The sequence below is a fragment of the Heterodontus francisci genome, chromosome 17 (genome assembly GCF_036365525.1).
Source record: "Heterodontus francisci isolate sHetFra1 chromosome 17, sHetFra1.hap1, whole genome shotgun sequence".
Lineage (NCBI taxonomy): Eukaryota > Metazoa > Chordata > Chondrichthyes > Heterodontiformes > Heterodontidae > Heterodontus > Heterodontus francisci.
In genome coordinates this window covers 93,001,518-93,024,700 of record NC_090387.1, presented here as the reverse complement: position 1 = coordinate 93,024,700, position 23,183 = coordinate 93,001,518, and the positions used below count along the sequence as shown (strand labels likewise).

Sequence of the window (23,183 nt, the reverse complement as noted above, 5' to 3'; positions counted from 1 at the left end):
TACTAACCTTACAGTAATCCCATATTCCCTATCACCTACCTACACTAGGGGCAGTTTACAATGGCCAATTTACCTACCGCCTGCAAGTCTTTGGCTGTGGGAGGAAACCGGAGCACCCAGCGAAAACCCATGCGGTCACAGGGAGAACTTGCAAACTCCGCACAGGCAGTACCCAGAATCGAACCCGGGTCCCTGGAGCTGTGAAGCTGCAGTGCTAACCACTGCGCCGCCCCAATCTGGCAATCTCCCATAATAGCTAGACTAAAAAGAATACAAACAAGGCAACATATAAAACAATGCAAGAGATTCCACAAGTTGGCAGAAAAGGAACAAAGTCCAATCAACATTCCTCTCAGTGGAACCTGGTAGTATTGTCTCTTTTGTAATAATTCCTGCAACTTGTGTTTTGCTCATGACTCAGTTTGTTGCCTTTGGGACGACAGTCAGTTCTTTTAAATCTGCTAATAAAATATACCCAACTACACACCATATTGGCTTAGTCCCCTTCGGAATCTTTTAACAGCAGGAACTTGCATTTCTATAGCACCTTTAACTTATTAAAGCATCCCAAAGTGCTTCACAGAAGCATTATAAAGCAAAATTCGACACTGAGTCGCATAAGGAGACAATAGGGCAGATAACCAAACCTTCAGGAGAGTATTAAAGGAGGAGACGCAGTCAGGTGGAGAGGTTTAGGAGGGAATTCCAGAGCTTATGACCTAGGCAACAGAAAGTATGGCCACAAATGACGGAGCAATTAAAATCGGGATGCTAAGAGGCCAGAATAAGATAAGTGCAGATATCTTGAAGGGTTGTTGGGCTGGAGGAGGTTACTGAGATAGGGGCAAGGCCATGGAACGATTTGAAAAAAAGGATGAAAATTTTAAAATTGAGGTGTTGCTTAACCTGGGCCAATGTAGGTCAAGAAGCACAGGGGTGACGGGTGAACAGGACTTGGTGCGAGTTTGGACACAGGCAGTTTTGGATGACCTCAAGTCTACGGAAAGTAGAACATGGGAGGCCAGCCAGAAGTGTGCTGGAATAGTCAAGTCTAGACATATCGGAGGCATGGATGATGGTTTCAATAGCAGATGAGCCAAGGCAGGGATGGAGTTGATGTTACTAAGGTAGAAACAGGCAGTCTTGGTGGTGACGGATATGTGGTCGGAGCTCACCGCAGGTTAAATACTACAGAGGGGCAGCTGGAGCCAGGGTGACTGGGGAAGGAGGAAACAGGCTAAATGTTCCACGCTTTGTCTTTTTGCAGACAGGGCCTGAACCTACCAGTTACTGTTGTCCACTGCATCTCCGAACCCTGGGGTGTCGACGATGGTCAGTGTAAGTTGTACACCTCCTTCTTTAACCAGAACCTTTGCCTGTTCAACCTAGAAACAAACATAGGTATACACCACTGAGGCAGCCATTCAAAAAGCATCCAACTACTTAAAACATTTACAGAGAGTGGAAACATAATGGCTAAAGGGTATCAGCTTGAGAGAACAACAGATAAAAGCAGTGCCAATAAGTCAGTAAGAGTGGAGAGTGAGCCTGAAATGGCCACTGCACTGCCACAGAAGCTGCAGAAGGTGAGAGAGTGGGTAATTACCAAATATGGTATGAAGACGACACAGGTAGTGCAGGAATCCCCCAAACCAGTGGCATTCATTAAGCAGGTTTCAGTTTTGAATACCAGGAGGGTTGATGTCTCCTTGGAGAAATGCAGTCAAAATCAAACCCCCTCCCACACTGCACTAATTTGACTACACACAGAGGGAAAAGAGTAGAAATGTAGTGGTCATAGGGGATTTGATAGTTAGGGGCACAGAGACATTCCTGCAACCACAAACATGAATCCTGAATGCTATGTTGGCTGCCTGGTGCCAGGGTAAAGGATATCACCATGCAGGTGCAGGATGTTTTGCAAGGGGAAAGGGAACAGTCAGAAGTCTTGGTCAATATTGGTTAACTAGTACTGTTGGTGAGAAGAACCAGAAAAAAAAAGAGAGGAAATTAGATCAGAGGACAGAGAGAAAAAACAGCAATAAAAATAGAAATATTCCAAAAATTGTAGGAACCAGTTTGAGGAAATCAGCAAAAGTGATGAAGGTATTGAAATGCATGTCAATGTCCGAAGTGTAACTAACACGTTTGATGAACTGCAGACACAAACTACTACATGGGATTATGACACAGTTGCATTAACAGACACGGCTCAAACAAAGCCAGAAATGGGTTAACGTAATAAAACCAAAAAGTGCTGAAAATACTCAAAGTCTGGCAGCATCTGTGGAGAGGGAAGGAAAGTTAATGTTTCAGGTCAGTGACCGTTCATCAGAAATCACCTTCCTTTGTGCTAGGTATGACTCCAGCCAGCGGAGATTTTTCCCCGATTCCCAATGACTCCAATTTTACTAGGGCTTCTTGATGTCACACTCGGTCAAATGCTGCTTGATGTGAAAGCCAGTCACTCGCACCTCACTTCTGCCCAATGTTTGGACCAAGGTAGTAATGAGATTACAGTTCTAAATAGAAAGGATGGATGAAATGGTTCTAAGACTGAGTCTATTTGGTTTGAATTGAGGAACAGAGGGGGAGCTGTTACATTGCTGGGAGTTTTTTTAATATAGAGTTCCAGTCAGGAGAGAGAGGAACAAATTTGTTGGCAAATTTCAACAGCATGTAACAAAATTGCAGTTATATTAGGAGACTCTGATTACCCTAATATAGACTGGGAAAAACAGAGATAAGGATGGGGAAGGAGAAGAATTTACTCGATCAACTGTCTCCAGTCTAACAAGGAAGTAAGCAGTAAGTTCTGAAGAAGAGTCACTGACCTGAAACATTAACTGCTTCTCTCTCCACAGATGCTGCCAGACCTGCTGAGTATTTCCAGCATTTCTTGTTTTTATTTAAGCATTATTGGATCTGGTTCTTGGAACCGAAGGGCAAGTGGAGTGCGTTACAGTAAAAGATCATCTAGCTAACAGTGACAACATAATTCAGTTTAAAGTAATTATGGAAAGAGACCAGAAAATATCAAAGGTAAAAATGCTCAACTCAGGATAAGCTAATTTCAGTGATTTAAGAAGGGACCAAGCACAGGTAGAGTGGAAAAGACAATTGCAGGGTAAAGCAGTAACAGAGCACTGCAGGGCATTCAGGGCAGAGGTAGTTCAGGTACAAACTAGGGAAAGGAGGGAGCATCCAAAGGTAATGTGTTTTGGATGACAAAGGAAATAAAAGTTTAAAATGAAACAGAATAAGGTTTATGACAATGTTGGGAACAAGGTTCAGTTAATAATTAGGAAGATTAAGGAAAGCACAGAAGGGAACTGAAAAAGTTAGTGTGTTCGGCAAAGAGGTTATGAGAAAATAGCAGGCAATACTGAAGTGAATCCTAAAACACTGTATTAACATATAATGTGTAAGCGGTTAGCTGGAGAAAAAGCTGGCCCTATTAAGGACACAAAGGTAAATCTTCAGAAACACTTTGTACCTGACAGTGTCAGCTGTGGCTCAGTTGGTAGCACTCTCGCCTCTGAGTCATAAGGTTCAAGACCCACTCCAGAGCTTGAGCACAAAAATCAAGGCCAACACGGAGGGAGCGCTGCACTGTCGGAGATGCCGTCTTTCGGATGAGACATTAAACTAAAGGCCCCATCTGCCTGCTTGGGTGGATGCAAAAGATCCCATGACACTAATCCAAGGTGCCCTGACCAATGTTGATCCCTCAATCAACACCACAAAAACAGGTTATCTGGCCACATTATCACATTGTGGTAGTTTGCTGTGCACGTACTGGCTGCCACGTTTCCTGCATTACAACAGTGACTACACTTCAAAAAAAGTACTTCATTGGCTGTGTTACAACCAGGTGGAGTCGCCGTCTCAGGCTCCCCTTTCTCCCCTTCTCTGGTTTGACCGCAACAGTGATTGAACTTAGCAACTGAGTGAGCACTTGCTCCTGTTCCTTTAATATAATTGCGAAGAATCAGATAGGTTTTCTTGGATTTAACAAGAAAGATGTAAGTTTATTATCCTTAACACTCAAAACCAGTTAATATTACTAAAATACGCTATGTATCCACACTCACATTCACACAAGAGACACACACAAATAGATTACAGAGGGAAACAAAGTTGAGTGTTTGGAGTTGAGTCTGAAATAAATGGAATTTAAATACTGAATCTCAGTCCGAGTCATCAGTTGAAATGGTAGTCCTGAAGTACTCGCTAGGCCACGTGCACAGTTGTAGGTTTGCTTCTCAGGCTCCAGGAGACAGAAGAGTGGGTTTTATCCTTATCCCCTAGTTGCTGGCTGTGCTGGTCAATAAGTTTGAGGCTTTAGTGGTTTCAGCTGAGGTTTAGCTGGATCTTTACTGGAGAGAGGGAGAGAGAGCGCGCTGTTCTGTCCATGGCTTCTCTGTTACTGTCTGCCTTCTGAGTCACAACTCTCAATCACCCAGAGTTGCACAGGCAGTCACATGACATGACCACCTATTTGTGCTTTAATGAGGTTCGTCTGGAATTTTCTCTGAGATTCAAGGCTCTCCCTTCAGGCTGCCCAGACATACCTGGTGGGGGGATTTGGCTCTTTCAAAGTCAATGGGTGTCGATGAATCGATGACTGCATTGATAAGGTTATCTCAGGTAATTGAATCAGAGAGCACCCCATTGTTCTGTCTAGGCTGAGTCAATCATGTCTGCCTCCGGTCGACTCTGTTGATGATTTATGTGCAAATTGCCATGGCCATCCTTGCTGCTAGCTTTTCTTTGTAAGTTATTTGTAAGCATTTTCAGCAACAGTGTCAGGCAAAGTTTCAATCGATGAAATTAATACTTCCCAATTGGCACGTGGGTTTTCATAACAGCTGTAAGTGCTTTGAGATGTCCGTCGGTCACGAAAGGTGCTATATAAATGCAAGTCTTTCCTTTTTTCTGTCTTCAAAAAGGAAGTGGATGTAAAGGTTCCACTAAAAGAGGACGACATGATGGAGAGGACAGTAATAGATAGAGAAGGCATACTAAAAGGATTAGCAAGACTGAAATTTGTTCCAGTTGGGATGCATCCTACGTTGCAGAAAGAAACAAGGTAGAAATAGCAGAGACATTGTTCACAATCTTTCAATTATCATTAGATACAGGAGTAGTGTCAGAGGACTTGAGGGTTGCCAATGTTATACTTCTATTCAAGAAAGGTGTAAACCAAGAAACTACAGAACTATCAGCCTAACATCAGTGGTGGGGAAGTGATTGGAAACCATTATCAGGGACAAAATAAACTTTCACTTGGAAAGGCAAGGGTTAATCCCAGAGAGCCAGCATGGATTTGTTAAAAAAAAGTCATGTCTGACTAACTTGATTGAATTCTTTGATGAGGTAACAGGGAGGCTAAACAAGGCCCAGCAGTCGATGTACATCTGAACTTTCAGAACGCATTTAACAATGTTCCACGCAGGGGGCTTATTAACATGATGGCAGCCCATGGAGTTAAGGGGAAATGGTAGTATGGATACAAAATAGGCTCAGTGACAAAGCAAAGGCTGGTGGTCGATGGACATCTTTCAGGCTGGGAGGTGGCTTGCACGGATGTTCCCCAAGTGTCAGTTTTGGGACCATTACACTTTCCAATTCTTATAAATGACCCGGACTCGATGTAGGGAGCAGCAATATAAAGTTTGCAGACGATAAAAAAAAGCTTGGTGAAGTAGCAGATAGCAATGAGGATAGTTATAGATTTCAGGCTGACAGACAGGATGGTGAAAGGGTAGAAGCATGACAGATGGAATCCAATGCAGAGAAGTGTGAAGTAATGTACTTTGGAAGGACTAATATGGAAAGACAGTATATTATAAATGGCATGATTTTGAGCAGTGTAGATGAGCAGAGAGACCTCAGTGTATATATACACAAATCCTTAAAGGTAGCAGGGCAAGGTGATTAAAAAAGCTTGTGTTTATAAATAGGCGGCGCAGTGGTTAGCACCGCGCCTCACAGCTCCAGGGACCCGGGTTCAATTCTGGGTACTATCTGTGCGGAGTTTGCAAGTTCTCCGTGACCGCGTGGGTTTTCCCCGGTTTCCTCCCACCACCAAAGACTTGCAGGCGATAGGTAAATTGGCCATTGCAAATTGCCCCTAGCGTAGGTAGGTGGTAGGGAATATGGGATTACTGTAGGGTTAGTATAAATGGGTGGTTGTTGGTCGGCACAGACTCGGTGGGCCGAAGGGCCTGTTTCAGTGCTGTATCTCTAAATAAAATAAAATAAATAGCATATAGAAGCAAAGAGGTAATGATGCTAGAACTTTATAAAGTACTGGTTAGGCCTCAGCAAGAGTATTGTGGACAATTCGGAGCACCACACTTCAGGAACGATATAAAGGCCTTAGAAAAGATCCAGAGGAGATTCCCAGGACATAACCAGGGATAAGGGGCTAGAAAAGTTAAGACTGTTCTCCTTGGAACAGGGAGGGTTAAGAGGTGACCAAAGAGAGGTTTTAAAGATAATCAGAGGTTTTGATATCAGAGACACAGAATGGGTCATAAATTCAAAATCATTGACAGAAGATCTAGAGGGGAGGTAAGAATTTTTTTACTCAGTTGTTGGGATCAGGAACATTCTACCTGAAAAGATGCTGGAAGCTGATTCCATAAATTATTTGGAAAAGGTTGTTGGGCAGGTGCTTGAGGATGAGGAACTGACAGGGTCACAGAGAGAAATGTGGAACTAAGCATGACTGCTTCATTCTGTACTGAACGTTTCTATGATCCTATAAAGGAACGATTCAAAACAACCAAACACAGTCTGCTGTTGCAGCAAATCTGCAATTATTGACTGTAACTTTGGTACTTCCAGCACGAAGCTCAGGATGTCGTCAGAGATCAGTAAAAGAAATCCTCAGTGAAACACTTGGAGGGGTGTGAACTAAACCTCATTTCCACTGATGAAAGGCTATTAAAACAGTGTGCAGCACAGATACAACCCAGCGTATACACAACACCCCTTCCACCAATCACACTAATCCACTGACTCACAAATTCACCACGACACACAGGCGCGCACAAACACAGGATCGGAGACCTGGAGGCATGTACATAGGTTTGAGAGTCTGACAGTATGTCTCAGTCCCCGTTGTGGGGGTGCCAGTCTCTCTCCCTAGCCACCCCCCACCCCTCCGTACTGTGTGGGTGTCAAGCCACCTCCCTCCCCCTCCCCGTGGGCAGAGGGAACCCCGCCCTCCCTCTCCCCGTGGGCAGAGGGAACTGCCCCTCACTCCCTCCGTCTCCCTGAGGGCGTGGAAGATCTCCCTCCCTCTCCCTGAGGGCGCGGAGGATCTCCCTCCCACTACCTGTGGGTGGAGGATCTCCCTCCCTTCCTCTGTGGTCTGGGGGACCATTCCTCTCCCTAACTCTGTGGGTGAAGAGACACCCCTCCGTGTTCCTGTGGGCGGGTGGGCCTCCCCTCCTCCCTCTCCATGAGCGAAGTCAAACCCCCCCTCCCTCCCTCTCCCTGCGGGTGGAGGGATCCCACTCCCTCCCTTACCCTGCCTCCCTGCAGGCGGAGGATCCCCCTCCCTCCCTCTCCCTGCAGGCGGAGGCATCCCCCTCCCTCCCTCCCCCATCTCCCTGTGAGGGGAGTGGGGGGAGGAAAGAGAGTGGGGGGGGGGGGGAGGAAAGAGAGTGGGGGGGGGGGAGGAAAGAGAGTGGGGGGGGAGGAAAGAGAGTGGGGGGGGGGAGGAAAGAGAGTGGGGGGGGGAGGAAAGAGAGTGGGGGGGGAGGAAAGAGAGTGGGGGGGGGGAGGAAAGAGAGTGGGGGGGGGGAGGAAAGAGAGTGGGGGGGGGGAGGAAAGAGAGTGGGGGGGGGAGGAAAGAGAGTGGGGGGGGGGAGGAAAGAGAGTGGGGGGGGGGAGGAAAGAGAGTGGGGGGGGGGAGGAAAGAGAGTGGGGGGGGGGAGGAAAGAGAGTGGGGGGGGGAGGAAGAGAGTGGGGGGGGGGAGGAAAGAGAGTGGGGGGGGGGAGAAGAGAGTGGGGGGGGGGAGGAAAGAGAGTGGGGGGGGGGAGGAAAGAGAGTGGGGGGGGGAGGAAAGAGAGTGGGGGGGGGAGGAAAGAGAGTGGGGGGGGGGAGGAAAGAGAGTGGGGGGGGGGAGGAAAGAGAGTGGGGGGGGGGAGGAAAGAGAGTGGGGGGGGGAGGAAAGAGAGTGGGGGGGGGAGGAAAGAGAGTGGGGGGGGGGAGGAAAGAGAGTGGGGGGGGGAGGAAAGAGAGTGGGGGGGGGGAGGAAAGAGAGTGGGGGGGGGAGGAAAGAGAGTGGGGGGGGGGAGGAAAGAGAGTGGGGGGGGGGAGGAAAGAGAGGGGGGGGGGGAGGAAAGAGAGTGGGGGGGGGGGAGGAAAGAGAGTGGGGGGGGGGGAGGAAAGAGAGTGGGGGGGGGAGGAAAGAGAGTGGGGGGGGGAGGAAAGAGAGTGGGGGGGGGAGGAAAGAGAGTGGGGGGGGGGAGGAAAGAGAGTGGGGGGGGGAGGAAAGAGAGTGGGGGGGGGGAGGAAAGAGAGTGGGGGGGGAGGAAAGAGAGTGGGGGGGGAGGAAAGAGAGTGGGGGGGGAGGAAAGAGAGTGGGGGGGGAGGAAAGAGAGTGGGGGGGGAGGAAAGAGAGTGGGGGGGGAGGAAAGAGAGTGGGGGGGGAGGAAAGAGAGTGGGGGGGGAGGAAAGAGAGTGGGGGGGGAGGAAAGAGAGTGGGGGGGGAGGAAAGAGAGTGGGGGGGGAGGAAAGAGAGTGGGGGGGGAGGAAAGAGAGTGGGGGGGGAGGAAAGAGAGTGGGGGAGGAGGAAAGAGAGTGGGGGGGAGGAAAGAGAGTGGGGGGGGAGGAAAGAGAGTGGGGGGGAGGAAAGAGAGTGGGGGGGAGGAAAGAGAGTGGGGGGGGGAGGAAAGAGAGTGGGGGGGGAGGAAAGAGAGTGGGGGGGAGGAAAGAGAGTGGGGGGGGAGGAAAGAGAGTGGGGGGGGAGAAAGAGAGTGGGGGGGGAGGAAAGAGAGTGGGGGGGGAGGAAAGAGAGTGGGGGGGGAGGAAAGAGAGTGGGGGGGAGGAAAGAGAGTGGGGGGGGAGGAAAGAGAGTGGGGGGGAGGAAAGAGAGTGGGGGGGGAGGAAAGAGAGTGGGGGGGGAGGAAAGAGAGTGGGGGGGAGGAAAGAGAGTGGGGGGGGAGGAAAGAGAGTGGGGGGGGAGGAAAGAGAGTGGGGGGGAGGAAAGAGAGTGGGGGGGGAGGAAAGAGAGTGGGGGGGGAGGAAAGAGAGTGGGGGGGGAGGAAAGAGAGTGGGGGGGAGGAAAGAGAGTGGGGGGGGAGGAAAGAGAGTGGGGGGGGAGGAAAGAGAGTGGGGGGGGAGGAAAGAGAGTGGGGGGGGGAGAGAGGGGAGAAGAGAGTGGGGGGGGAGGAAGAGAGTGGGGGGGGAGGAAAGGGAGTGGGGGGGGAGGAAAGAGAGTGGGGGGGGAGGAAAGAGAGTGGGGGGGAGAAGAGAGTGGGGGGGGAGGAAAGAGAGTGGGGGGGGAGGAAGGAGAGAGTGGGGGGGGAGGAAAGAGAGTGGGGGGGGAGGAAGAGAGTGGGGGGGGAGGAAGAGAGTGGGGGGGGGAGGAATGAGAGTGGGGGGGGGAGGAATGAGAGTGGGGGGGGGGAGGAAAGAGAGTGGGGGGGGGAGGAAAGAGAGTGGGGGGGGGAGGAAGAGAGTGGGGGGGGAGGAAAGAGAGTGGGGGGGGAGGAAGAGAGTGGGGGGGGAGGAAAGAGAGTGGGGGGGGGAGGAAAGAGAGTGGGGGGGGGAGGAAAGAGAGTGGGGGGGGGAGGAAAGAGAGTGGGGGGGGGAGGAAAGAGAGTGGGGGGGGGAGGAGAGAGTGGGGGGGGGGAGGAGAGAGTGGGGGGGGGGAGGAAGAGAGTGGGGGGGGGAGGAAAGAGAGTGGGGGGGGGGAGGAAAGAGAGTGGGGGGGGGGAGGAAAGAGAGTGGGGGGGGGAGGAAAGAGAGTGGGGGGGGGGAGGAAGAGAGTGGGGGGGGGAGGAAAGAGAGTGGGGGGGGGAGGAAAGAGAGTGGGGGGGGAGGAAAGAGAGAGGGGGGGGGGGTGAAGAGGTGGGGGGGGGAGGAAAGAGAGTGGGGGGGGGGAGGAAAGAGAGTGGGGGGGGGAGGAAAGAGAGTGGGGGGGGGAGGAAAGAGAGTGGGGGGGGGAGGAAAGAGAGTGGGGGGGGGGAGGAAAGAGAGTGGGGGGGGGGAGGAAAGAGAGTGGGGGGGGGAGGAAAGAGAGTGGGGGGGGGGAGGAAAGAGAGTGGGGGGGGGAGGAAAGAGAGTGGGGGGGGAGGAAAGAGAGTGGGGGGGGAGGAAAGAGAGTGGGGGGGGGGAGGAAAGAGAGTGGGGGGGGGGGAGGAAAGAGAGTGGGGGGGGGAGGAAAGAGAGTGGGGGGGGGAGGAAAGAGAGTGGGGGGGGGAGGAAAGAGAGTGGGGGGGGGAGGAAAGAGAGTGGGGGGGGGAGGAAAGAGAGTGGGGGGGGGGAGGAAAGAGAGTGGGGGGGGGGAGGAAAGAGAGTGGGGGGGGAGGAAAGAGAGTGGGGGGGGGAGGAAAGAGAGTGGGGGGGGAGGAAAGAGAGTGGGGGGGGCGAGGAAGAGAGTGGGGGGGGGAGGAAAGAGAGTGGGGGGGGGAGGAAAGAGAGTGGGGGGGGAGGAAAGAGAGTGGGGGGGGAGGAAAGAGAGTGGGGGGGGAGGAAAGAGAGTGGGGGGGGGAGGAAAGAGAGTGGGGGGGGGAGGAAAGAGAGTGGGGGGGAGGAAAAGAGAGTGGGGGGGGAGGAAGAGAGTGGGGGGGGAGGAAAGAGAGTGGGGGGGGGAGGAAAGAGAGTGGGGGGGGGGAAGAGAGTGGGGGGGGAGGAAAGAGAGTGGGGGGGGAGGAAAGAGAGTGGGGGGGGGAGGAAAGAGAGTGGGGGGGGGAGGAAAGAGGTGGGGGGGGAGGAAGAGAGTGTGGGGGGGGAGGAAAGAGCGTGGGGGGGGGAGGAAAGAGAGTGGGGGGGGAGGAAAGAGAGTGGGGGGGGGAGGAAAGAGAGTGGGGGGGGGAGGAAAGAGAGTGGGGGGGGAGGAAGAGAGTGGGGGGGGGAGGAAAGAGAGTGGTGGGGGGGAGCGAAAGCGAGTGGGGGGGCGGAGGAAAGAGAGTGGGGGGGGGAGGAACGAGAGTGGGGGGGGAGGAAAGAGAGTGGGGGGGGGGGAGGAAAGAGAGTGGGGGGGGGGGAGGAACGAGAGTGGGGGGGGGGAGGAAAGAGAGTGGGGGGGGGAGAAGAGAGTGGGGGGGGGGGAGGAAAGAGAGTGGGGGGGGGGAGGAAAGAGAGTGGGGGGGGGGGAGGGAAGAGAGTGGGGGGGGTGGGAGGAAGAGAGTGGGGGGGGGGGGAGGAAAGAGAGTGGGGGGGGGCGGGACCGGAAAGAGAGGGGGGGGGGGAGGAAAGAGAGTGGGGGGAGGAAAGAGAGTGGGGGGGGGAGGAAAGAGAGTGGGGGGGGAGAGGAAAGAGAGTGGTGGGGGGAGGAAAAGAGAGTGGGGGGGGAGGAAAGAGAGTGGGGGGGGAGGAAAGAGAGTGGGGGGGGAGGAAGAGAGTGGGGGGGGAGGAAAGAGAGTGGGGGGGGGAGGGGTGGGGGGAGGCCGAGAGTGGGGGGGGAAGCGGTGGGGGTGCAGCCACCCCCCTCCCCCTCCCCGTGGGCGGGGGAGAGCCCCCCCCCTCCACTCCCCCTGCGGTGTGTGCAGCGCTCGCCCGCCCGCCCCCTGCGGGTGTGCAGCGCTCGCCCGCCCGCCCCCTGCGGGTGTGCAGCGCTCGCCCGCCCGCCCCCTGCGGGTGTGCAGCGCTCGCCCGCCCGCCCCCTGCGGGTGTGCAGCGCTCGCCCGCCCGCCCTCCCCCTGCGGGTGTACAGCGCTCGCCCGCCCGCCCTCCCCCTGCGGGTGTACAGCGCTCGCCGCCCGCCCTCCCCCTGCGGTGTACAGCGCTCGCCCGCACCGCCCTCCCCTTGCGGGTGCATAGCGCTTTCTCTCTCTCTCTCCCCCTGCGGGTGCATAGCCCTCTCTCTTTCCCCTTGCGGGTGTGCAGTGTTTGCTCACTCTCTCCCCCTCTGGGTGCATAGCACTCTCTCTCTCTCTGCGGGTGTATAGCTCTCTCTCTCTTTTCCCCCCTCTGGGTGCAGAGCGCGCTCTCTCTCTCCCTCTGTGGGTGTATAGCTCTCTCTCTCCCTGTGGATGCAGTTTCATTAGTAATTTTAAGAAGAGCACAATATTTGCCAGGCTGTTGCATGTGACCAATTGGATAATCTCTCCCTTAGAGCTGAAGACATGATGTGGTAAATGACCTCCTGTGCTGCATCCTACTGCTGCTGCGAGATGAGGAAAGATGAGCTAAGTTATGATCTGGAAGGCACTTTCTGAAAGGGTGATGGTAACAAATTCAATGCAAACTTTCATATGCCAATTGGATAAATACTTGAAAGGGGAAAAGGTACAGGGTTCCAGGAAAAGAGGAACGGAACTAACTGTAATAAAAGCAAAATATTGCAGATACTGGAAATCTGAAATAAAAACAAAGTGCTGTAAGTACTCAGCAGGTCCGGCAGCATCTGTGGAGAGAGAGAGAATGGAAACTAACCGGACAGCTCTTTCATACAGCCAGCACTGGCACAATGGATTGATGGTCTCCTTCTGTTCTGTGTCATTCCGAGATTCTACGATGTTGAAGTACAGATCAACCATGATCTAACTGAATGGATGAACAGGTTCAAGGAGCTGAATGGCTCATCCTGTTCCTAATGCCAACAGTTGAATGTACACACCGTACCCAGTGCACAGCTTCCAGCCTGCCTACAACTCACCTGCACAGTTTTCCTGATCCTGAGCGAGGGCCCGGGTATTCCTTGGAGTACAGGTCGGACAGGAAGAGCGAATTGATTAATGTTGATTTGCCAAGTCCCGATTCCCCTATTATGGAAGAAAAACGTGAAGATCAATCACAACCAATGAGTGACGTGAACTAGTCACTAACACAGCACAGATCACCCAGAGTGCTAGGTCCTGCAGTGGAAGACATTGCCACATTTCATCAATGATACTGGTCAACAGGGTGCTGCAGTCAGCTACAAGTATAGTTTTCGCTCTGAAGCATGAACTCTGCCTGCTGTATGCTTCCCACACGTAATGAGCTCAGGCAGTGTGAGAACACGAACTTCTGGCCATGGGAACTAAACGCAGCTGAAATCAGACTATACCTTGCCACTTTGAATCAAAGCTTGCAGCCAGCTCCAGTCCAGCTAGAATGTATGCGAACGAAGCACTCACCTGCAAACTGGTATGAAATAAAGAACTGGTGGTAGGAAAGAAAGCAGTATATACTATATAGTGACAGTGGGCCTAGAGTAATGGAGTGTGTTAGGGAGCGGTACTCGGGATATGTACCTGGAGTACTGTGCACAACTTTGGTCTCCATATCTAAGGAAGAATGTACTTGCCTTGAAGATGCGACAGCAAAGGTTCACTCGATTTGTTCCTGGATGAGAGGCTGTGTGAATTGGGCCAACACTCTCTGGAGCTTAGAAGAATTGAGAGGTGATCTCATTGAAACAAAGAATCTGAAGGAGTTTGACAGGGTAGACACAGATTTATTTCCCCGGTTGAGCACAGTCGCAGGATAAGGGGGTCAGAACTGGGACAAATTTGCTTGCGGGCGATTTGCTAGTGCTATTAGGGAGGGTTCAAACTAACCTGGCAGGAGTGTGGGAACCAGGAGATAATACAATAGAGGAAAACCAAGGTGCACAGAGAATTGGAAGAGACAGATAGCAATAGAGTAGGAAATAATAAAGTATTACGTGGGGTCAGAGCGAGAGTGTTAGACAGAACTAGAGAAGGGAGTAGTTCCCTATTAGATGGGAGTGGACTGAGAAGGACTTCAAGGAAAGCAAAGACAGGATTACAATACATGTGTGTAAACACACAAAGCGAGGTGAATAAGGTTGGCGAACTACAAGTACAAATAGCAGTTTGGGAATATGATGCAGTGGCAATAACGGAAGCGTGGCTTAAAAATGACGAGGACTGGGCACTTCATATACAAGGATATAAAGTTTTCAGAAAAAACAGAGAAGGAAAAAAGGGAGGTTGGGTAGCAGTCCTGATTAGTGAAGACATTGCAGTGCTGGAAAGGAAGGATACCCTTGAAGGGGCAAGGACAGAATCCATTTGGTTAGAGCTGAGGAGCAAAAAGGGTCTGATCATGCTACTAGGGGTGTTCTACGGGCCTCCAAATAGTTGAGAGAGAGGGGAGAAAATTTGCAGGGAAATCAGATCTGTGCAAGAACTATACAGTGGTAATACTGGGGGACTTTCATTCCCCAAATATCAATTGGGATAATATTAGATTAAAGGGAAAGGAGGAATTCCTCAAAAATGATCAGGAGAACTTGCTTGTTCAGTATGTTCTCAGCCCAACTAGAAAAGAACCATTGCTGGATCTAGTGCTGGGAAATGAGGTGGGCCAAGTGGACCAATGTCTAGGGGGGAGCACTTTGGTAAGAGTGATCGTATCATAAGGTTTAGACTAGTAACGCAGAAAAGCAAGGAACAAAATAAGGTAGAATGCCTCGATTGGAAGGAGGCTAATTTCAATGCGATGAGAAGGGATCTAGCCAGGGTAGAATGTAACCAAAGACTGACAGGAAGAGCTGTATTGGAACAATGGGTGATCTTTAAGCAAGAGATGCTTCAGATACAGGCTAGGAACATCCCAACAAAGGTGAAAGGTGGAGGAGCCAAAAACAGGGCTCCTTGGTTTACAAGAGAGATAGAGATGATGATGAAATAAAAAAAGAGGGTGTTTGATGTATGTCAGGTGACCTCTCCAAGTGAGAACCAGGCCATTTACAATAGGTTGAGAGGGGAAGTGAAGAGGAAAATAAGACTGGCAAAGAGATAATATAAAAATAGAATAGCAGTTAACATAAAAGGGAACCCAAAGATCTTCTACTGGTATGTAAACAGTAAGCATGTAGTAAGAGGAGGAGTGGGGCTTGTTTGGGGCAGAGAGGATAGTATATGCTTAGATGTACTGGGCAAGGCTAACATACTTAATGAGTACTTTGTATCAGTGTTCACTAAGGAAATGGAGCCTGACAAAATATCAGTAGAAGCAGAGAAACTAGAGGCAATGGATAGGATAAAAATTGCGAGGGGGGAGGTACCAAAATAGTTGGCTATCCTTAGGGTTGATAAGTAACCTGGTCTGGATGGCTTGCATCTCAGGCTGCTAAATGAAGTGGGAATAGAGAGAACGGAGGGCTTGCCACAATCTTCCAATCTTCCTTGGATACGGGGGGTGGTGCCAGAGGATGAGAGTGTGGCAAATGTGACACCCTTACTCAAGAAAGTGTGTAAGGACAGTCCTAGCAACTACAGGCCAGTTGGTTTAACATCAGTGGTGGGTAAGGTTTTGGAAACAATAATCAGGGAAAATATCAATGGACACTTACAGAAGTTCGAGTTAATTAAGGATAGCCAGCATGGATTTGTAAACGGCAGATCATGCTTGACTAATTGAATTCTTTGATGAAGTAACAAAGGTGGTTGATGAAAGGAATGCAGTGAATGTTATCTATGGGATTTTAAGAAAGGCTGGTTAACAAAATTGAGGCTCATGGAAAAGGAGGGTCAGTGTCAGCTTGAGTACTAGAATGGCTCCTGGCATTTGAATATTAGTTACAAGGTTAGTTTGGAAAAGCTGTGTTTGTTCTCCTTCGAACAAAGGAGATTGAGGAGAGATTTAATAGAAGTGCACAAGATTATGACAGGTTTAGATAAGCTAGACAAGAAAAACCTGTTCCCATTAACTGATGGTACAAGGACTAGGGGACACAGATTGAAAGTTTTGGGAAAAAGATGCAGGGGGAATGTGAGGAAGCACTTTTTACGCAGTGGGTGGTAATGACCTGGAACTCGCTGCCGACGAGAGTGGTGCGAGTGGAGACAATGACTTCAAAAGTCATTCTTTTATTCCTGATATACCTATAGAAAGCCTTAGGGTTTTCCCTGATCCGATCCACCAATGACTTCTCGTGTCCTCTCCTTGCTCTTCTTTGGAAAGAGAAGCAGAGTTTACGTTTCGGGTCAGTGACCCTTCTTCGGAACTGACAAATATTAGAAAAGTCACAGATTATAAACAAGTGAGGTGGGGGTGGGGCAAGAGATAACAAAGGAGCAGGTGCAGATTGGACCAGGCCTCACAGCTGACCAAAAGTTCACGGAGAAAAGGCAAACAATATGTTAATGGATTGTTGAAAGACAAAGCAATATTGTTTGCCTTTTCTCCGTGACCTTTTGGTCTGCTATTTGGCCTGGTCCAATCTGCACCTGCTCCTTTGTTATCTCTTGCCCCACCCCCACCTCACTTGTTTATAATCTGTGACTTTTCTAATATTTGTCAGTTCCGAAGAAGGGTCACTGACCCGAAACGTTAACTCTGCTTCTCTTTCCACAGATGCTGCCAGACCTGCTGAGTGATTCCAGCATTTCTTGTTTTTGACTTCAAAAGGAAGTTGGATGGCCACCTGAGACACAGATTTGCAGGGCTACAGGAATCAAGCTGGGGAGTGGGATTGACTGCAAAGCTCCGTGAAGAGCCAGCATGGACTTGATGGGCTGAATAGCCTTCTTCGATGCAATAAATGACTGTCTTGAGACCAATCCTGGACTTTCCTGTCTCTCCACATAACTGAAGTCCCTCATCCCTAAGTACCATTCCAGCAAATCTCCTCTGGACCTTTTCCAAGTCCTTGTCATCCTTCCTTATTACATAGAATTCCAACTGGCCACAATACTACAGCTCACATCTAGCCAGTGTTTTATAAAGGATCCCACATGCTTTAAAAACAAAACAGCCTTCTCAGTTTGTCCTGCCACCTTCCAGATTTGTATGCGAGAGCCTCCAGGTGTCTCTGTTCCTGACCCCCTTTAAAATTGTATCATTTAGTTCATATTGCCTCTTCTCATCCATCCTTCCAAAATAGATCACTCCATCTGCCAAATTTCTGCCTGGTCCCAAAAATGTTCTCTTACCCTAGACCTTTGCTTTCTGATTAATAATTGACATACAAACTCTGCCTGATTGCAAGTAATAGTATGTGTTTCAATACAGGTGGACGTAGCTTTGTTGTGTGTCAGTGTAACAATGTTCGGTATTAAATGGTTTCCTGGACTTGATATGGCATTTCAGCCATTAAGCCAACCGTATGGTCAACTGCATCGATAAGCATCACCAAAGGGCAACAGAAATCAATCAGGAAAGACTAGATAGGAAAGCTGCAGCTAGCAACCAAGAGAGTTACCACCATCTCTGAATGGTTAACTAGGGGGTGTACTCATTAACAAGCAGAGGAGATGGAAAGAAGCACCTCTCGGTGAAACCTTTTATCCAGAAACTTAGTGCAACAGAACTGACCATTTATCCTCACCAACAGAAAACTTAAAGGGGCAAAGGATAACTGACTCATTCCTGTGCTGTGACAAGTTGCCTGATCCAAATGTTACTCTGTGTGCTTAGTCTTGTAAATACAAAATGACGTTAGCCTGTAACAGCTCGAGCCTAAGTAACGAAATTAAGACAGAGAGGTGGAGTAAGGTTTGTTGTGAATGCTGCACTCTGTAGCCGACTCACAAAAGGACAGGTGCCATGGGGAGAAGGGAAACAAGGGGAAGAGTGAGAGCTGGGATTTTGACTAATACTCTAATCATGACAAAGACAGACAAAGAAAGTCTGCATTCTCATACCTGCTGTGAGAGCTGAAGTGTCTAACTGTACTGAATTCCAGCCCCGACCCCCACCCCAACAGATCAACCACGGTCTAATTAAACCATTGAAGAGACTCGAAGGGCTGAATGGCCTCCTCCTGTTCCTAGGATGCCCACCACACTTGTCTGTCTAGTCCACAAGGCCAGTACATATAATTATTTTCAAGCTGAAGCCAATAGATTTATTACAATAAGATATTTATAGAGAAACAGCAAGTTACAATAGAATACTTACTGCATCACCTAGTGGTTGCATTGTCAGCAAAGTTTTAGAACATAGAACAGTACAGCACAGGCCCTTCGACCCACGATGTTGTGCCGAACTTTTAACCTACTCTAAGATCAAACTAACTACCTACCCTTCATTCTACTATCATCCATGTACCTATCCAAGAGTCGCTTAAATGTCCCTAATGTATCTGCTTCTACTACCACCGCTGGCAGCGCATTCCACACACCCACCACTCTCTGTGTAAAGAACCTACCTCTGACCTCTCCCCGAAACCTTCCTCCAATCACCTTAAAATTATACCCCCTGGTGATAGCCCTTTCCACCCTGGGAAAAAGTCTCTGACTATCCACTCTATCTATGCCTCTCATCATCTTGTACCCCTCTATCAAGTCACCTCTCATCCTTCTTCGCTCCAATGAAAAAAGCTCTAGCTCCCTCAATCTTTCTTCGTAAGACATGCCCTCCAGTCCAGGCAGCATCCTGGTAAATCTCCTCTGCACCCTCTCTAAAGCTTCCACATCCTTCCTATAATGAGGCGACCAGAACTGAACACAATATTCCAAGTGTGGTCGAACCAGGGCTTTATAGAGCTGCAGCATAACCTCGCGGCTCTTAAACTCAATCCCCCTGTTAATGAAAGCCAACACACCATACGCCTTAACAACCCTATCAACTTGGGTGGCAACTTTGAGCGATCTATGGACATGGACCCCAAGATCCCTCTGTTCCTCCACACTACCAAGAATCCTGTCTTTGAGCCTGTATTCTGCATTCAAATTCGACCTTCCAAAATGAATCACTTCACACTTTTCCAGGTTGAACTCCATCTGCCACTTCTCAGCCCAGCTCTGCATCCTGTCAATGTCCCGGTGCAACCTACAACAGCCTTCCACACTATCCACAACTCCAGCAACCTTCGTGTCATCGGCAAACTTGCTAACCCAGCCTTCCACTTCCTCATCCAAGTCATTTATAAAAATCACAAAGAGCAGAGGTCCCAGAACAGATCCCTGCGGAACACCACTGGTCACCGAGCTCCATGCTGAATACTTTCCATCTACTACCACCCTCTGCTTCGATGGGCTAGCCAATTTTGTATCCAGACAGCCAACTTTCCCTGTATCCCATGCCGCCTCACTTTCTGAATGAGCCTACCATGGGGAACCTTATCAAACGCCTTGCTAAAATCCACATACACCACATCCACTGCTCTTCCTTCATCAATGTGTTTTGTCACATCTTCAAAGAATTCAATAAGGCTTGTGAGGCATGACCTGCCCCTCACAAAGCCATGCTGACTGTCTCTAATCAAACCATGCTTTTCCAAATAATCAAATCCTGTCTCTCAGAATCCTCTCCAATAATTTGCCCACTACCGACGTAAGACTGACTGGCCTATAATTCCCAGGGTTATCCCGATTCCCTTTCTTGAACAAGGGAACAACATTTGCCACCCTCCAATCATCCGGTACTACTCCAGTGGACAGTGAGGACGCAAAGATCATCGCCAAAGGCGCAGCAATCTCTTCCCTCGCTTCCCGTAATATCCTTGGGTATATCCCGTCTGGCCCCGGGGACTTATCAGTCCTCATATCATTCAAAATTTCCAGCACATCCTCCCTCTTAACCTCAACCTGTTCGAGCATATCAGCCTGTTCCACGCTGTCCTCACAAACGACCAGGTCCCTCTCACTAGTGAATACTGAAGCAAAGTATTCATTTAGGACCTCCCCTAAACAACTTCCACATTTCTGTCGTGCATTTCCCTGAGAACATCTGTTCCCAATTTATGCTCCTCAGTTCCTGCCTAATAGCATTGTAATTCCCCCTCCCCCAATTAAATATTTTCCCATCCCGTCTGCTCCTGTCCCTCTCCATGACTATAGTAAAGGTCAGGGAGTTGTGATCACTATTACCGAAATGCTCTCCCACCGAGAGATCTGCCACCTGGCCTGGTTCATTGCCAAGCACCAAGTCCAACATAGTCTCCCCTCTAGTCGGCCTATCTACATATTGAGTCAGGAAACCTTCCTGGACACACCTGACAAAAACTGCTCCATCCAAACTATTTGCAATAAGGAGGTTCCAATCAATATTCGGGAAGTTGAAGTCACCCATGACAACAACCCTGTTACTTCTGCACCTTTCCAAAATCTGCCTCCCAATCTGTTCCTCCGTGTCTCCGTTGCTATTGGGGGATCTATAGAAAACTCCCAACAAAGTGACTGCTCCTTTCCTGTTTCTGACTACCCATAATGACTCAGTAGACAAACCCTCCTCGACGACCTCCCTTTCTGATACTATCCCTGATTAGCAATGCCACTCCCCCATCTCTTTTTCCTCCCTTCCTATTCCTTTTGAAACATCTAAATCCCGGAACATCCAACATCCATTCCTGCCCCCGTGATATCCAAGTCTCTGTAATGGCCACAACATCGTAGCTCCACGTACTTATTTTGTTAAAGCTCCAATTATGTCTCCTTAATGCTCTGTCCAACAGTATAAATACTGTTAGGTGACCTATAAACTACTCCCACCAGTGTTTTCTGACCTTTGTTATTCCTGACAATCCATCCATATTGATTCTACTTTTTGATCTTCCGAGCCAAGATCCTTTTCCACTTATGTCCTTATGCCATTCTTTACTATCAAGGCTACTCCTCCTCCTTTTCCATTCTGTCTATCTTTTTGAAATGTTGTGTACCCGAGATTATTTATTTCCCAACCTTGGTTACCTTGTAACCATGTCTCTGTAAAGGTAATTAGATCTGAACCTTTTATCTCTATTTATGCCACTACTTCATCTATCTTATGAATGCTTCATGCATTCAGATAAAAAACCTAAGTTTTTTTTTTCTATTCTTTCCTTACTCGCTGATGCACTATCACCATTAAACTCTGCTTGTCTTTACCCATATCACTACATGGTTCTATTGCCTCAACTTTTGTCTTTAGATTTCTAAATCTCCCTTCACTTGACCACCACCACCCCCGCAATATTTTACTTTAAAGCTCTATCCACAGCCCGAGTGATACAATTCGCCAGGACACTGACCCTCGGCTGGTTTAAATGGAGCCAACTCCAATGGAACAGCTCCCTTTTTCCCCAGTACTGGTGCCAATGCTCCATGAATCAAAACCCCTTCTTCCCACATCACTCGTTTAATGCGTTTAATTCTCTAATCCGCTTGACTCTACGCCAATTTGCATGTGGCTCAAGTAACAAACCAGAGATTACCACCTTTGTGGTTCTGGGTTTTAATTTTGTAGAAATCACAGAAATTTGCAGCATGGAAGACCATCGTGTCCACGCCATCCAGCCTAATCCCATTTTCTAGTTCTTGGTCTGGAGCTTTGCAGGATATGGCACTTCAAGTGCATATCCAAGTACTTTTTAAACGTAATGAGGGTTTCCGTCTCTCCACCCTTTCAGGCAGTAAGTTCGAGATCCCCAACTGCCCTCTGGGTGAAAGCATCTCCCTCTGAATCCCCTCTAAACTTCCTACCCTAAATCTATGCCCTCTGGTTATGAACCCTCAACCAAAGGGAATACAGACTTACTATCCACTATCTAGACCCTTTAAAATTCCTATACACTTCAATTAGGTCTCTCCTCAGCTTCCTCTATTCCAAAGAAAACAACCCTTAGCCTATTCAATCTTCCCTCACAACTGAAATTTGGACCATAGCTCCTCAAACTTTCTCAGCAGAGCATCTTCCTCATTCTACCCATGTCCTTGGTTCCTATGCAGACCACTGGATATATGACACACTGCCTGCTGTCCCTCAGCCTGCACGTGACACACTGCCTGCTGTCCCTCAGCCTGCACGTGACACACTGCCTGCTGTCCCTCAGCCTGCACGTGACACACTGCCTGCTGTCCCTCAGCCTGCACGTGACACACTGCCTGCTGTCCCTCAGCCTGCACGTGACACACTGCCTGCTGTCCCTCAGCCTGCACGTGACACACTGCCTGCTGTCCCTCAGCCTGCACGTGACACACTGCCTGCTGTCCCTCAGCCTGCACGTGACACACTGCCTGCTGTCCCTCAGCCTGCACGTGACACACTGCCTGCTGTCCCTCAGCCTGCACGTGACACACTGCCTGCTGTCCCTCAGCCTGCACGTGACACACTGCCTGCTGTCCCTCAGCCTGCATGTGACACACTGCCTGCTGTCCCTCAGCCTGCACGTGACACACTGCCTGCTGTCCCTCAGCCTGCACGTGACACACTGCCTGCTGTCCCTCAGCCTGTACCTGACACACCGCCCGCTGTCCCTCAGCCTGTACCTGACACACCGCCCGCTGTCCCTCAGCCTGTACCTGACACACCGCCCGCTGTCCCTCAGCCTGTACCTGACACACCGCCTGCTGTCCCTCAGCCTGTACCTGACACACTGCCTGCTGTCCCTCAGCCTGTACCTGACACACTGCCTGCTGTCCCTCAGCCTGTACCTGACACACTGCCTGCTGTCCCTCAGCCTGTACCTGACACACTGCCTGCTGTCCCTCAGCCTGTACCTGACACTGCCTGCTGTCCCTCAGCCTATGCCTGACACACTGCCTGCTGTCCCTCAGCCTATGCCTGACACACTGCCTGCTGTCCCTCAGCCTGTACATGACACACTGCCTGTCGCCAGTATGATTCAGAAGGTTGAAGAGTTCAAGTCTCACTTGCAGAGACTCGAGTACATAGTCCAGGTCGACACTCCAGTGTAGTACTGAGGTAGTGCTGCACTGTAGGTGGTGCTGTCTTTCACATAAGACATTAAACCCTGCCTGTCCTCTCAGGTGGATGTAAAGGATCCAGCACTACTCAAAGAACAGGACTGCGTTACTGCCCATTTTGGTTGTTACAATGTTACGGAGGTGAAAGGAGGCGGTCTTGGTTAAGTGAAGGGATGTGGGATCATAAGCTCAGCTCAGAGTCAACTCGGATGTTGAAGTGGCAAACCATCTTGAGTCAGAGGCTGGAGGGGGCCGCAAGATAAAAAGGGGGCAAGGATGGACATATGGAATGTGGAGTGGGGAGGAACGCTGATGCAGGGACGGAAGGGTAGATATTCTCTGGCTCAATTCTAAATATTACTTCAAAGCAAATCAGGCTGGTGTGTGAGAAGGATTAGAGGAAAGTAAATTTA

General features: G+C 49.9%; 1 pseudogene; it reads right to left on the bottom strand.

Annotated features, from left to right (window-relative positions):
- The window catches only part of LOC137378654 (septin-7-like), a 103,817-nt pseudogene that overhangs the window by 37,554 nt on the left and 43,080 nt on the right, over positions 1–23,183 (bottom strand).